The sequence below is a fragment of the Podarcis filfolensis genome (genome assembly GCF_964270895.1).
Source record: "Podarcis filfolensis genome assembly, chromosome: 2".
Classification (NCBI taxonomy): domain Eukaryota; kingdom Metazoa; phylum Chordata; class Lepidosauria; order Squamata; family Lacertidae; genus Podarcis; species Podarcis filfolensis.
Genome location: NC_139605.1, coordinates 44,153,090 through 44,168,373, shown reverse-complemented (window position 1 = coordinate 44,168,373; position 15,284 = coordinate 44,153,090). Strand labels below are relative to the sequence as shown.

Below are 15,284 nucleotides of genomic sequence, written 5' to 3'. Positions count from 1 at the left end.
GATTGACTGGATCAGCGTTAATGCATCAATTAATTATTTAAACTCTAATTTAAAGAATAAGAGAACTACAAGTCTCTTTTATTCACTCATTTATGTTACATTGGGTGGCAATTTCAACTGCCATCTAGTATTTGTAAGCATTTTTAATTTTTTTATATAATATTATAATGAATTAAGAATTCATCTTCATGGTTTAACATAATGAAAAGGAAGCCCTCAGTCCTTCCCAAATATTTTGTGTGCTTGATTAACGTTTAGAAAAAGAATATAAGAAATAAGGTGGCTTTATTGTAGTACATACTGCAACCCCAGCTTACGATTCTGAGCAAAGTATTTCCAGAATGTAGCTTCTTATAAATCACATGGTTGGCGCCTGCAGTGTTTCCTATATAATATCTAAATACATGTCAACTTTGTATAGCCAGATGTCTGTTTTGCAGTGTCAGAGCATATTAGCTGCAAAGGATGGTTATATTTATTCTGTGTCTCTGCTTTTGGGTGATTTACTTATAGTTGCAGTTGTTTTTGACAACATGGTAGTTAGTTAACTGTAGCTATAATTCTTAATTTGTTTATTTTAAATCTTGAACATTTGTAAAACAGTTGAAGAGGTAGCAGCAATGCATTTTATTGAACACCTTGTGCAGAATATAAATGGAGTGTATTGATACATGTGCTTGGGGTTTAATGTTTCTTTTAAAAATATTTGCTTGATTAGAGCCAAGAATTAAAAGGTCATTGCTAAGAATATTTAGAAGCATCCTTTCCTATCTCTTTAAAGAGCATTCTTCTATACTTTTATAGCAAAGCATAGGAGAATGCAGTTAGAGTCACTAAAAATATAGATCATGCCTTTCAGGTATGTTTTTAGTTAGAGAATGAACTGGCTGCACTGAAGTTCTCCCAAGCCTAAGACATTTGTATGGATCTGTCTTCAGGGGCTTATCTGACCTCCTGATGGTGGAGTTGCTGATGTTTCCCGGAAGGGAGGGTGGGAGGCGAAAGGTGGCTTGAAGGTTGGTGCTGTGCAACTGCAAATGTACCAGCAGAAGCGCTGGATTGGCTCCATCAGTGCATTTGCTCAGTGCTGACCTCCCTGCTGCCTTGCCCTTCCCACTCTCTCTTTCCCAGTAAGCATCATTGACCTATGATACTTACCATGAGGTCAGGCAAACGCTACAACCCCCTCTCTGTCATCTGCTAGGGATCCCACACATGTGCCTCTTGGCAAACAGTTTTTCATACTAGTAAAAATATTAATTATATTCATGAGTGTTTACTAATCCTGTAAACTATTTAGATTCCCCCCCGGTACTTTAGTATCTAAAATATACATAACCACTGGCAGACATAACTTTAAATTTGGTGAGTATTAACGTGTTTGGTGTTTTAAAATACTCTTTCCTACCTTGAGAGTCACTAATAAGAGAAGCAGGAGGGATTTAAAATAATAATAATAATAATAATAATAATAATAATAATAATAACGACAATAGCGAAAGTACTGAAAATCATTGGCTAAAATGCTTGCCGATTTCCAGGTGCCAGACATCAGCCCTGATGTTACATTGCTTTTTAATTCTGCCCCAAGAGATTGTGCTAGCTTTTATTGGTTTCATATTTTGCATTAAAGGGTAATTGATAAGAGTTTATTTCCATAAGCTGGTTATGTAAAGGCACTGTGGAGTGGAGAGGGTGTTGGAGACATTATTACCTAATAAAAATACAAGAAATGTTCTCCCATTTTCTTCTGAATAGCTTATCTGAGATGTACTTCTCATTCCCAGATTTTAAGAGACTATTAACTTTGCAAGGCATATTAACTTTTACTGCAAGTAAAGTTGTGAAGTGGCTGTGTTGTCACTTCAAACAGAAAGAATAAAGTACAGAAATTCTGAGACAGAGACAATACTTGTAAATAGGATACTTGTGATTTTAAAGACATTGAAATAGTTTTGTATGTTGAAAATTCTATATTTTACTAATATTCAGCATACAAAAGCAATTTTTTGTGGGGGGGGGGAAAGGAAAAATCTAAGCTTCAGCAGTGGAACAGACTCCCTTGGTAGGTGGTGGAAGTTTTTAAGCAGAGGTTGGATGGCCATCAGTTCTGGATGCTTTAGTTGAGATTCCTTCTTCATTGCAGGTGTCTGGACTACATCACCCTTGGAGTCTCAACTCTACAATTCTATGATTCTATAAATACAAGTCTTACTATTGAAAAAACAACTTTTAGGCTTCAGTCCAGGGTGTGCTTACTTGAGAGTAAGTTCATTTGTAAATTAATGGGACCTACATTCAAATAATATGCATGTGGGGGCAGGCTGTTAAAGGAGCTGCTTGGGGGGAAAGTTTCAAGCTGTTGTGTCCTTATATTTGCACAATGTCCCCAAGCGCTCAATAAGCAGTAAAGAATAGTAGTGGAGTGTACAACAGAATTTCTGCAGAACCTTTTGAAGGGTTTAGGGAGTGGTTTGCAGAAACACATTGAAGGAAAAGAGCTAATCATAAGGGACTATCCTTTATGCTTTTCCTATTCTTTAATAAAACATGACTATCACTGCTTCTGACTTCCTTTGATTTACACTGCTCAGAGGATGAGAGATGACTTTCTGCAGATGACATTTGTTTCACTTGTGTTAACAGTAATTTTTCACACTACTTCTCTCCAGGTGGACTTAGAAAGAAGAAACGTGAACTGGTTATAAATGCACACAGGAAAAGCATGCAAGCTAAAAGCATCTACTTGCTGGTGAACCTGGGCTATAATCAGCTGGAGGGGACAAGAGTAGGATATTATAATGTACCACACATTATTAAGGCAGAAGGCAAGTCTGTGAAGGCTACACAGAGATGCTTTTTCTTGCTATTTTGTATATTTACAAATTAATTGGTACAGTTAGTGGTCTGTGGTTGATGTGTCTCCCCTGTGCTCAGTCTCTTACACAAAATTATCATTTGGGGATGCTTGTAATTTAAGACTGCTAAGGAATTACCTGGCATAAATATTGGCTACTGTAATACACCTAAAGATGAGAACATAAGAAGAAAGCTGCTGGGTCATACAAAAGGTCTATCTAGTTCAGCTCAACAAATGCCAGTTGGAGGCACCTGAAAAGGTAATGGTTGAATTACAATTACATCTAAACCAAAGATCATCATGGTCCAGAAAAATGTTGCCCTAAGTCCATAAAAAGCAGAGTTACAGGGTGTGGCAGAGGCATGACAGGACAAGGAGAGGCTCACACCCACTCCAAACCCCTTTCAGCCCAGTCATGTGACCTGGCAACCCTGTGGAACACAGGTCAGCAAACCTTTTCAGCAGGGGGCTGGTCCACTGTCCCTCAGACCTTGGGGGGGGGGCAGACTATATTTTGGAAAACAAAACCAAAAATGAATTCCTATGCCCCACAAATAACTCAGAGATGCATTTTAAATAAAAGCACACATTCTACTCATGTAAAAACACGCTGATTCCCGGACCGTCCGCAGGCCGGATTTAGAAGGCGATTGGGCCTTAGTTTGCCTACCCATGCTGTGGAACTAAGCTGGCCAAAAATGTGGTGCAAGTCAAATTCCTCCTAAATTAAGCCCCCATAATTTACGCCATCAGCGTCAGATTCTTGTAGTTAGGATTGCTTTGTTCATCACGTGCAATCTTAAGTATTATATTACCTATTTATTAATGTTGCACAATATTTTAATAGTCTTTTTTTTCCCTTCAAGATTGAGATGCAGAAGCATCTTCTCACTGGTGTAGTCAGATTTCCTTCCTCATGACTCCTTAATTTTTTCATTCCTCTATATATGTTCACAGCCAGTCAACCACTACGCCTTATCTTCTCAGGGCTGAAGTTTAACTCTGAAATTAAAGGAAGGAAGGACAAAGTGTGTTCTCCCTCATGGAGAGCACGGGTTGCGGGCGGGGCTGACAAGACACCTCACTGTTAATAGGCAAATGGTTTGGCCATCCTTTAAATAGGGGCGGGTTGTTACTGGGGAAATCTAGATGTTGCCATTTGTTGATTGACAGCCCTATTTGTTAAATACAATGCTCACAGCGAGGAACTTCCTCTTTTCGCTGCTTACTTCGGATCACCCGCCCTCCCTTCCCTAATTTTAGGCTGTTTGCTTGACCTTGCTATGCCTGTCATGGGGTCGTCTGCTTTGGGGCAGGGGCCTGGTAGGAATTTTGTCCATTTGGCTGATTAGTGTGTGCCACTTGGTTTTTGCCTACTGCGTAGCAAATCGTCACAACTTGTAATGTTTTCGGTTAGGCATTGGTCTTGGAATTGGTTGGTGGAGGGGTATGGATTCGGCTGTGCCTGCCCCTCCAAAATGCTGCTGCTGCTGCTTCAAGGGTTTTCCGTTAAAGGAACCCAGGGGCTCCCCATGCTTTTGTCCGAAACCCCCTGGCAAGGGGCTAGGGCCACGCAAGCCCCTGGGAGCATTCTGGGGAGAGGTGAGGCATGAATGAATAAGTTTATTACGGTCATAGACCAGAAGGAAAAAACATAAAGACAACAGCAGTTTACGAGGGAATGATGGTGTCAATTAAAAGTTGTAAAATTATACATAAAAACAATACACATATGCACTCACACCCACACACAAAAAAAAAAAAAAAAAAAAAAAAAAGGGGGGGGGCTTGTCCAAGGGTCAGATCTTTTACTTTTTTACAACTAATGCCCTCCGCTTGATCGCGGCCGCAGAAAACTTGGCCACTTTCAGTGTTACTTCTGGGTTTTTATCTCCTAGTAGGATTTTCAGCCGCTGAGATTCAGATCGACCTGGAAATTTCTGAACGATAGGAGAGATAAACAGTGACCTGATATCCCCGTAGAGGTCGCAGTGTAACAACACATGTGAAGCCGTTTCCACCTCCTTCAGACCACATGGGCAAACTCGTTCGGCATAGGGTGTGCCCTCGTATCTGCCCTTTAGTAAGGCAGATGGCAGTACATCAAATCTGGTAAGGGTAAACGCCCGCCTATATTTTGCGATTTGTAGATCCAGCAAGTATGGGGTTAAATTAAACCCTTTCCCATAATCTTGGATAGCTGGGTATTTATCTATCTTGCTCATATGGTCCTGAAGCTCTACATCTCCTATTCGCTGGCTCACCATCATTTTAGCCTTTTCAAAACCTGCGGCTATAAGTTCTTGTAGGGAAAGCCCCAGGCCCTTCAATTTTTCATAAAGCGACAATCTCCATTTAGACTGAAACGGGTCTAATAAAGTCAATGGAGCCACTCCCACTGGGAAAAATATGAGTTTTAGCCAGAAGTGAATCTTCAGGATCCATATCCTGGCATTAATAGGGAGTTGACCTACCTCCAGCCTAATGGCAGTGTTGGAGACACAGGTAGGTAGCCCTAGTAGGGAGCGGTAAAATTTAGTTTGTACAGATTCCAGGGACTTGAGTTTTTGGCAGTTAAATATCTGGGTGCCATACATCAGTTGTGGAAGTATTTTTGCAACAAAGACCTGGGAGGCGGCAGGAACATATTGACCTCCTTTTCTGTAAAAGAATCTTATGATAGCTCTAAAAGATCTTTGCGCATTTGCAATGGAATTCTTAATCTGATGGCACCAAGATCCCTTCTCATCAAAAATTATTCCAAGATATCTAAAAGATGTTACTTGCTCAATAGGTTGGTTATTAATTTTCCATTTATGTCGGAGTTTTCTCTTGGGGAACACCATAATTTTTGATTTAGTGTAATTTATTATTAGGTGTTCAGCTTCGCAATACTCTGTAAGAGCTCGTAAAAGTTTTCTTAGACCCACACAAGAGAAGGAGATAAGTGCCGCATCATCTGCGTACAAAAGGACTGGGATTGGTATATTGTTTAGGTTTGGGGAGTGAGTACTTGCTTCCTCCATCTTTCCGACTAAGGAGTTTATATAGAAGTTGAATAGAATAGGGGCAAGAACACAGCCTTGCTTGACACCATGGAAACTTTGGATTTCCTTTGATAGGTTCCCATAACGGTCGCATCTAACACGGATCCGAGTATTTTCATGTAGTCTACGGATAAGAAGCAAAAGACGTCTATCGATGTTTGTGGCATTTAATTTTTCCCAAAGTCTATGCCGGGGTATCGAATCGAAAGCTGATTTGAAATCTATAAAGGCTACATAGAGAGAGCCTCCTTTCTTTGAGGTGTATTTCTCCACTAGATGTTGCAGTACCAGTCCTTGGTCTAGAGTTGATCTATGTGCCCTGAAACCAGCCTGGGCTTCCTTTAGGATGTGCTCCTGTTCCAGCCAGTCCGCAAACTTTTCACGTAAGTGAGTTGCATAAAGTTTGCTAATGATGCTTAAGAGACTGATTGGTCTGTAATTGGCTGGATCAAGTTTACAGCCTTTCTTGAATATGGGAACGATGATTGCCAGTCCCCAGTCCTCTGGTATTATTGCTGTTTGATCTATGCTGGTGAAAAGGGTGGCAAGGACTGGGGCCCACCAGTCAATATTGGCTTTGAGAAGCTCAGGAGAGATATTATCTGCTCCCGGGGCTTTTCTATGTTTGAGTGCCTGAATAAGCCTCCTAATCTCCGCAACCGACACCGGAGGCCACTCATCACCTGCCGCACACTGTATTAGTGGCTGTGTCAAAGGCAGAGCTGAATATAAAGATTGAAAAAATGCCTCCCAAGTCCCTGCAGGTATTGTATACTCCACTTCTGAGGAAGTAGATCGCACTCCATTTGCTACCAGTCTCCAGAAGGTGGCTGAATCTCTCTCTCTGGATGCATCTATTAGGCATTTCCATTCTCTTTTCTGTGCCAGGAGTTTTTTGTTTTTGATCAGAATTTTATAGTTTCGTTTATCTTCAAACCAGCCCGTGGGGAGTTGGGGTAAATTGGCAGATCTATAATTCTTGTATTTTTTCAGTAAGTTTAGCTTCATGTCCTGACATTCTTGATCAAACCAGGGTTTGGAGTTTTTATATGCTGAAGATTGCCTACTTGGCCTGTTCCTTTTTTCCTTCAGGGAATCTTGAAGGAGTGAAATTAACTCCTGAAATAGATTTATCTTTAGTTCATGTCTAGAGGAAGTTATAAGGTTTTCTCTCTTAGTGAGGAATTCCTTTGAGCATAGCCTACTTGAAATTTCCTTATGCAGTTCATCTGTCCATCTGATACGCGAATATCTGAGCTCCAGAGCTGTAGGGCTCGAATGCTCGATTTTCTCAGCGCAGGATAAATCCTTTCCCGCAGCTACGAGAGCACTTAATGGCAGATGGTCACTGTCTAAGCGCTCCTCCACTTTACATTCCAGAACTTTGTTTTGAAAATCATACGACACGATTATATAGTCAATTGTGGAGGCGCCATTGTTAGATATAAATGTGAATTCTCCAACCTTCTCCCCCTCTGTACGGCCATTTAGTATAACCAAGTCCAAGTTGTTGACCAAGTGTAGTAGGCATAAGCCGGCATAATTGCAGCCTTTATCCTTTGAGACTCTAGCTGGTATTGGGTGGGTTTCCTCTATAATGGGGACTGTTTCGTGGAAATGGGCATACAAAGCCTCATCAGATTGTCCAGTTCTGGCATTTAGGTCGCCTGCCACCACTACAGAGGCATCAGGAAATTGATTTGATAGTTTGTCAAGATACTGTTCTAACTGAGCCCAAGTGTTTCTTATCAATCTTTTCTCTCTTTGTGGGGGTAGGTATACGTTAATCAGCAGCAAGCTGTGGGTTCTCCACTGTACATGCACAGCTGTGGCCAGATGGTCTAGTGGGTCTAGTTCTTTAAATATGGCCCTTAGCCTTGTTGAAATTAGGGTAACTAACCCACCTTTAACTCGCCCCCCTCTAGTACTTAAAAGACCTGGGAGGGAGAACGCAGAAAAACCATTTAGCTCCACTTCACTTGTGCTCCAGGTCTCCTGGAGGAACACAATGTCATGTCTCTGGATGTATTTAGCAAAGGATTGGTCAGAAACCCTCTTTTGCCAACCTGCAATATTCCAAGTTAGCAAGGCAAGGTTGCACGCTGTCTTGCCAAACATTGATCTTAGTCAATTTGCCTTTAAAAGATTTTTTGGGCCTATCTTTTTATCTGTTAGTTGGATTTCATTCATTTTGGCAATATCCATAGATGTATTGTCGCCCAGGTACTCAATGGAATCAATTGAAGGGTGCAGCGTGCTAACATTAGTGATCAGTACTCCTTTTTTTGGCGAATCTACCTTGAGGTGTTCTATTTGACTGGTACCAAGTTCATCCTCATCCAGGTATCTCATGCTGGTCCAAGAGCGCGTTGTGGTTGTCATAGGGATGGTTTCCTTCTTAGATGGTAGATTGTTGCTGTCCCTTACGCACTGTGTTAGATCTGTTGCTGTCAGGTTTATCTCTGCAACTGCAGAGGTATTATAAAGGTAGTCTTTCATGGTTGCCATAGGGATGGTTTCCTTCTTAGATGGTAGTTTGTCCCTTGCGCACTGTGTTAGATCTGTTGTTAACAGGTTTATCTCTGCAGATGCAGAGGTATTATAAGAGTAATCTTTCATGGGGTCTGTCTTGGCTTTTTCAGAGAGGTTCTCTTTCTTTAATTGGTCCGTTGCCGGTTCTTTCTCTCTTACTTTTTCCGGAGCATTCATCTCTGTTAGCTTATTTCTAAGGGTCTCCAATCTTCTCAAGATCTCAGATTGGGCAGGGAAAGGCAACAATCCAAACTGATTTATTAATGCCTTTTCTTCTGGATAGAAGTTATCCGTCCCCTCATTAGGCAGTCTCATCTCCTGTCTTAGTTTCAAGGACCCTTGCTCAGTATGTTCCAGTTTGTCTTTTGAGTGTCCTCTCTCCACCTTTGGTTTACAAGAAAATCTTATCTCAGCTGTCGTAAACTCATCAGGAAACAATTTCAAACATGTGCTGTTTTCAAAGAATCTTGTTACCGTTATCCTTTTCTTTAACAGCAAATGTCTTGATCTATATATATATTTAGCCAAGTTTTGATCTTTGAAGGAGGCAATCACTCGCAGAGAGTATCCATTGTAGAATATAAAATCTACTGAGGTAATGTCCTTTAATTTTATTTTCCCTGGCAGCATGTCATCTAAAGTATTCACAAAATGCACCGAGCGTTCTTCCTGTGTAAGGAAGCCCTTTGGCTTCGGGTAGTTAAGAAATGCTAACTTCCTATCTGCCAACATCAGTTTCCATACTGGCTCAACTTGAGATCTGCCATGATCAATGGTATGGGGTGAGTCTTCTTTAATATTTATGGATCCTTGGGGTTTCAGCATAGAGCACCCGGGTTGTGATTCCGTTTCCTCACTTGTTTTGTTAGGCAGCGATGATGTTTCTTTCAAAGACTTCAGCTGGATCTTTTTTCCTGAATCCACACTGTTGTTCTCTCTGCTACCATGTATAGCAGGTTTGTTAGAGTTTGTTTTTGATTTTGTTGGGATCAGCTTATATAGTCTTTTCCAGCATACTTTACATGCACGTCGATTTATAACAGATTTCCTTGCAATTTTTATGTTCTTACTTTTCTTTTTAGTTTCAGCTTTCTTCTTATGGGATCTCTTACTGATGCCTCGCCTCTTTTGATTTACTTCGATAGGAAATTCAGTTTTAGGGACAGGTACATACAACCCTATGTCCTTTCCTTGGTGTAAATGATTTTCCGCTGCTGATCCTTGTGTGCACTTGCTGGTTGCTGGTTGCTTTGTATATTCTGGGGAGAGGTGAGGCATGGTTCCCAGTCCCGTCTCTCTCCCTAGGAGACTTACCCTTGCTGACTTCGCGGGGGGTTCGAATGTCAGAGCTGTCCCCGTGCGGGGTCAGTTAGTGCTACCAATGCCTAAGCAACCACTCACATTGCTGTAATTTGAATAAAGTTGTGGCCAAAATTATGCCAAAAACCTTAAACAAAAATTAAGTGTCAATTGTGTTTTGCTTTGGGGGGGTGTCTTGGGGACCTCGACGCGCAAAAGGCATATGGCAGGAGCAGAGACTGGCTTTGTCTCCAGACTGGCTTGTCTCCAGTAACTGGGCCCCAGTCATTGGCCCCAATTTTAAGGCCAGATTTCTGTATATAAGTAAAATAAACAGCATTATTAAACAGTAGTGATAATGTAAGCTCCAAAGTTGCTAGGGTTTGCAAGTGATTTAGAATGAAATGTATTTGCAGAGGGAAGGAAATAATAAATAAATCTCCCTTTTAAAATAGCAATCTAAATAATAATTTATAGCCACTGGTAGAACTTGAGGCCTCACATTATTTGTAGAACACCCTTATTTTCATTCTGTATTACATAATAACATTATCATGTGAGCCTCTTAGGGACAGTTTTTTTGTTTTGTTGCATTAAATCCACAGTGGTAAAAGTTACATGTTCTGCTTTAAGTCCCTAGAAAGAATTTTGACTAAAAATTACAGTAAACACAAACTTCCTCCATCATCTGAATGCATACAGTGGCCTAGAACAGCAATTTTTCTGTCCAGTTTACCTGCTCTTATGATCCCAAGTCCTGACAATGAATTCTTCCATGGCATCCATGTTGCAACCTTCCAGCAAAGCAGCCTTCCACCATATTTTAGGTGAATTGACCACCAGTCCAGCTTTTCTTCCTGAGTTTTTGCGAAGTGTGGAGAGGAGTTACGTGGTCCAATTATTCTGGTTCTCTTTTTAAATTATCAGTTATTGGGAAAGCTCACACTTTTGTACTTGGATTATTTATTATTTGCCCTTACATCAGTAGAAAGCTTGCTTTCAAGGGATGATACCCAATGTTAGTCATCCTCAGAATAGTGCCGTTGAAATGAGCGAACTTTAAAGTTAACTTTTAAAAATGTCCCTGTCTCTTGCAAGCTGGCAGTGTTTTGAAAGTGGCAGATTATTCACCATTCAGCTGCCGCCGTTGCACATTTAGGATTACCCTCTTGGCCTTCTTATACATTAGAAAGACATAGGGCCACACCTAGATGTAGTGGTCCTCAGGGGGAAGTGTTATAATGAAGCTACTACACTCTTGAGTTAAGGGCCACTATTCTAACATTTGTATAGAGTACTAGGAGGGTTGAAGGTTGACCTGTTTTGTGTGCCCCCACCAAATGCTATATGTGGGCATAGCTTCAGTGTGGCCAATTTAGCTGACTTCTGCTTATGATGAGACTTTTTGTTCCATACTTTAATTATACATAATTGCCTGCCATCCTATCAGATTTCAGTTCCTGTCCCTTTACCTGGACTCCCATTCACTGTCAGATCTCCTTGCAAGCGAGTTTTACTCACTTGTCCCCATGACTCCATAATGCTGTTTCCTTTTCCCTTAACTGGACTACCAGGATCTGGAGCTTGAAGGCCATTTCACAAGTGACAACAATGAGAGCAAACATCAAATATTGCAGTTTTGGTGTGGAAGAGAGTTAGAACCAAGTTCATTCTGTCTAGTGTTCCATTTAGCTTTACAGCCCTATTTGAATTTGGTTGTACAGGCAACCATTTTACTATGCATCTGCATCACTTGTAAATACGTTTATGTCCTCTTTCTAGCAATCTCTTCTTAATTTGCTTCCTTGGTATTTACTTCAGACTGAAGTAACAAGAGGCGTGAGTGGGTTGATACTCTATATACTACTCACCACTCATTTAAGAAACCCAAGCAGAAACCCCCCAAAAAGGAAGATTTTGTCATTTTTATTACTGTGTTTTCAGTATCTATTCAAGATAATTGAGTGGCTTAATAGATAGCAGCTGCTGCAGCATTCCAGTACAGTTTAGCAAAGTAAAATGTGTGTGCTATTTTTACTGGTATATTTTGTGTATGGTGTATCCAAGTCAATTAGCTGAAGCCCAATTATATAATCATGTTTTAATCATAGGCTGGTGTAAATTGAAATAATATGTTATCAAGAACATCAGAGGGATCCTACTCAGTAGCATTCAAAGGCATGGATTTGTGGCTGACCCCTGGGCCTCCCTTGGTTTCAGCCATAAATGATATGTGGAGTGGCACACAGGTGACCTACTAAATACACCTCTGGGAAAGGTGCCAGATACACTGCATGGAAGCATTTGTTTGAAAACTATATGCTGGAATTTTTTAAAAATAAAAATAGAAACCTTTAGTGGCTTACCGGGTAATTCTTATTTGTGTGGGAAATGCAGAATACTTTGAAATAAGGTAAGGATGCCCACAACATACCATGTGAAGCAATTTATTGCTTTTATTTCTGCGGCCCAGCTTACTTGCTACAGCTACCTCTATTTCTTTTTACTAAATATGATTCCTCATGCTGAATGCGCTTCTGGCATGGTGCTCCTTGCTTCTTGCTTGAACCATGCTGTAGGGCTTACTAAAGCGTGGTCCAAAGACCACAAGTGGACTGTGGGCTTCATTCAGATGGCCTGTTGTGGCAGCTCTGCAGAGAGGCATAGCTACACATTTGTGAAGAACTCTTGTGTGTGAGTGAGTGTGCTCTCTCTTTCACACACACAATGGCTGCTCTGTCATTCTCCAAATTTTGTGGTCTGCCCAGGAGGTGATTGGGATGGACAGGAAATGATTGGCGGTGGGGAGAGAGATTTGCCTTTCTCAGAGGACTAGAGCTGCAGCTGGCACCAAGATGGAGGAATCTCCTGAGTAGGAAAAAGCTGACAAGGCCTGAAAGGAATAGAGAGTCAATACATTGGCAGAATCAGGACGAATGCTGAATCTGTCCCAATACTCAAGCTGACAAATATTACACCGAATATTAAAGAGCTTTGTTTAACACAACAGGTGTGCCTTTCACATTAAAATATTCTATTGGTTTTGCTCGTATTTTATTGCCTCTTTTATTTCTTACTATATTTTGCTCTATTAAAATGTAAATGGACAATTAGTCCTAGCATAGATTTCCATCTGAGGGTATTCAGCATTCCTCCCTCTTCCAGCACAACAAGAAACAACCTATATCGTATTTCTCTAGTACTAGTGAAGACTCTGGCGTGAACTTCTTGATCTGGTGTGATGCTACACCAAGTGCGCAATTGTTCCAATTGCTCAGGAAACAAAACAGTGACAAAATAGTTCCTACCTTCTATGAGAACGTAAGAAAAAGAGTTAAATTTGTATGGGATTAAAACAGGGCCTAAGAGAGATCTAGAGAGCTGACTAAGAGGAAAACTCAGGGCTTGTCCACACTTTTGCTTATGACTAGAGAGCACAGGTCTGAGTGGTTTTGCCTTTTCCCCACTACTTTCTCACAGAAAAACCAATCCAGCACTAAATCAGAACACCAATCTTTAGCGCTAAATCAGAACAAATGGCAATCTATGGAAAACCCACTTGCTGTTTGTGGATTTTGCTGAGGGAAATGGAAGCAGGGCAAACGGACGTGTAGATGGGCTCTCAGAAGACAGCGAACTTGCAGCAGAGTAGCTGAAGGCACAGGGGAGAGTAAGCAGTTGAGTTTAATTACAGGAGCCTGAAGGGCAGGGCAGGTAGAGGAGAAAAAAGTCTGAGGAAAAGGCTCAGGACTATTCATTAGGATGCCATGGTGGCATAGAGGGTGGCAGGTCTAGGTTCTAAGAGGAGTCCTGAGCCTTTTCAGAGTCTTATAGGAGGAGAGATTCTCCAGCATTGTGACCTGCCAATGTGAAGGAGAAAGGGAGAGGAATAGCAAGGATCTCTCACATAGATGTGACTAACCATACGTATTACAGATTCAGGTTTACTCATAGAGTTGAACAGGGCTTACTTCAAGCAGATATGCTAGGATTGTGGTTTAAATGTAAGCATTTGACCAAGTATATAAATACTTGGTTATTTTTAAAGACTTCGCTTCATTCTAGTTATTAAACTTCTGACATTTCAATTCTCTTTGAGAGGTTTAAAACTTTTCTTGTTTCAAGATCAAGAGAAAACTCATAAGCTTTGTACCCAACTGTTTGAAAGAATATAAACAGTTCTAGACAGTTTGCAAAGTTTAAGTGGTACAAAATGATGAAAAAGCCTTTGTAGTTGACATACTGTCATAAACATGTTTTGTTTACTGTTTTCACTTCTTTTTCTCAAGACTCTGTTAAAATATTATTTACTGACATTGTAATATTCTTTTATTTTTGTAACTATTGGGATTAGCCTAAAAAGGCAATGGGAAACATAGCATTAATATTTTTGAACATTAATGAATGTCCATGTTTATATAGTTAAATTCCCTCTTTTTTTCCTTAAAGGAATTGAGTTAGTAATGTAGTGAAGGTTTTTCATATGGCTATTAATGGAGAAGAAACAACTTTTAGTAAATAAAGGCTGGGGTGGGGGGCAAAGTTATTGTGTCCCAGGAATAACTGTCTAAAATACATCAGCTAACTGTTTGAGAAGGAGATTTTTACCACTGCATCTTGGTTTATATGACTGTTGCAAAATGTACCTGGGCTCAGTGTATGAATCTTGAAAACTTGTTTTATAAAATGATTAATTCCTTGATCTTAGGAATTGCTGTCTTGGAAAATAACTGCATAAGATCACTCAGAAGACCCCATGCATTGTGTCCTGATGAGTGGCATTCCACCACTAAGTCAAGGTGCCTCTAGATCAGCCTTCCGCAACCTCGGCCCTCCAGATGTTTTTGGCCTACAACTCCCATTATCCCTAGCTAGCAGGACCAGTGGTCAGGGATGATGGGAATTGTAGTCTCAAAACATCTGGAGGGCCCAGGTTCAGGAAGCCTGCTCTAGATGTTGCACTAGTGTAGCATCAGGACAAGGTCAAACTTCACTGCCACACAAAAAAAAATGATATTGGCCACACTGACTCCACACGGAACCTTGTCTGTCACCTAGACCTTTCAGCTCTCTCTTCTCACCCATAAATTTCCAGAGAACCCCAAGGCTCCTAAGAGCAGAGTTTGAAAAACTACTGGTGCATATTAACAAGATTCTGCTTCTCTGAAGAACCAAATACACTTATGTTGGCACTATACCAAAGAATTTGTAAAAATGATCAAGTCATATACCCAAGAAACTTCAGTCTAGTTTATTGGCAGATCTCCTGTAGATTTTATCCAGTTGTTTAGAGTACTGGGGCTTCTGTTTTATTGAGGCACCATGGACTCATTAAGTTCGGGCTTGTTCACATTTGAATATTAATCACTTGCTGGCTGTCACATCAGGTGTGGTTAAATGTTTAATTGAACCTTGTTATTTATTTAGGAAGTTGGAAGTGGAGACAAGGGTAGGTGGGGAAGAATAAGTGATTATTTCAATTACATGTACTCTGGCTTAGTTAACAGGCAATTCAAACACAACACAATGCTTCTCAAAGGAATCAG

At 40.6% G+C, this 15,284-nt stretch overlaps 1 protein-coding gene and 1 long non-coding RNA gene across 37 annotated transcripts in view; one reads left to right on the top strand and one right to left on the bottom strand.

Annotated features, from left to right (window-relative positions):
• Positions 1–15,284, top strand: part of CACNA1D (calcium voltage-gated channel subunit alpha1 D) — a 195,465-nt gene that overhangs the window by 29,442 nt on the left and 150,739 nt on the right. The window lies entirely within an intron of this gene.
• On the bottom strand, positions 2,041–13,850 carry LOC310757683. Of its 2 annotated transcripts, none has more exons than XR_014545405.1 (3): positions 13,298–13,850; positions 10,475–10,595; positions 2,041–3,862 (listed from the first exon to the last, which is right to left on the bottom strand). It is a non-coding gene; the product is annotated as an uncharacterized lncRNA (long non-coding RNA). The 2 variants fall into 2 exon arrangements; XR_014545406.1 differs by lacking the exon at positions 13,298–13,850 and adding an exon at positions 11,260–12,152.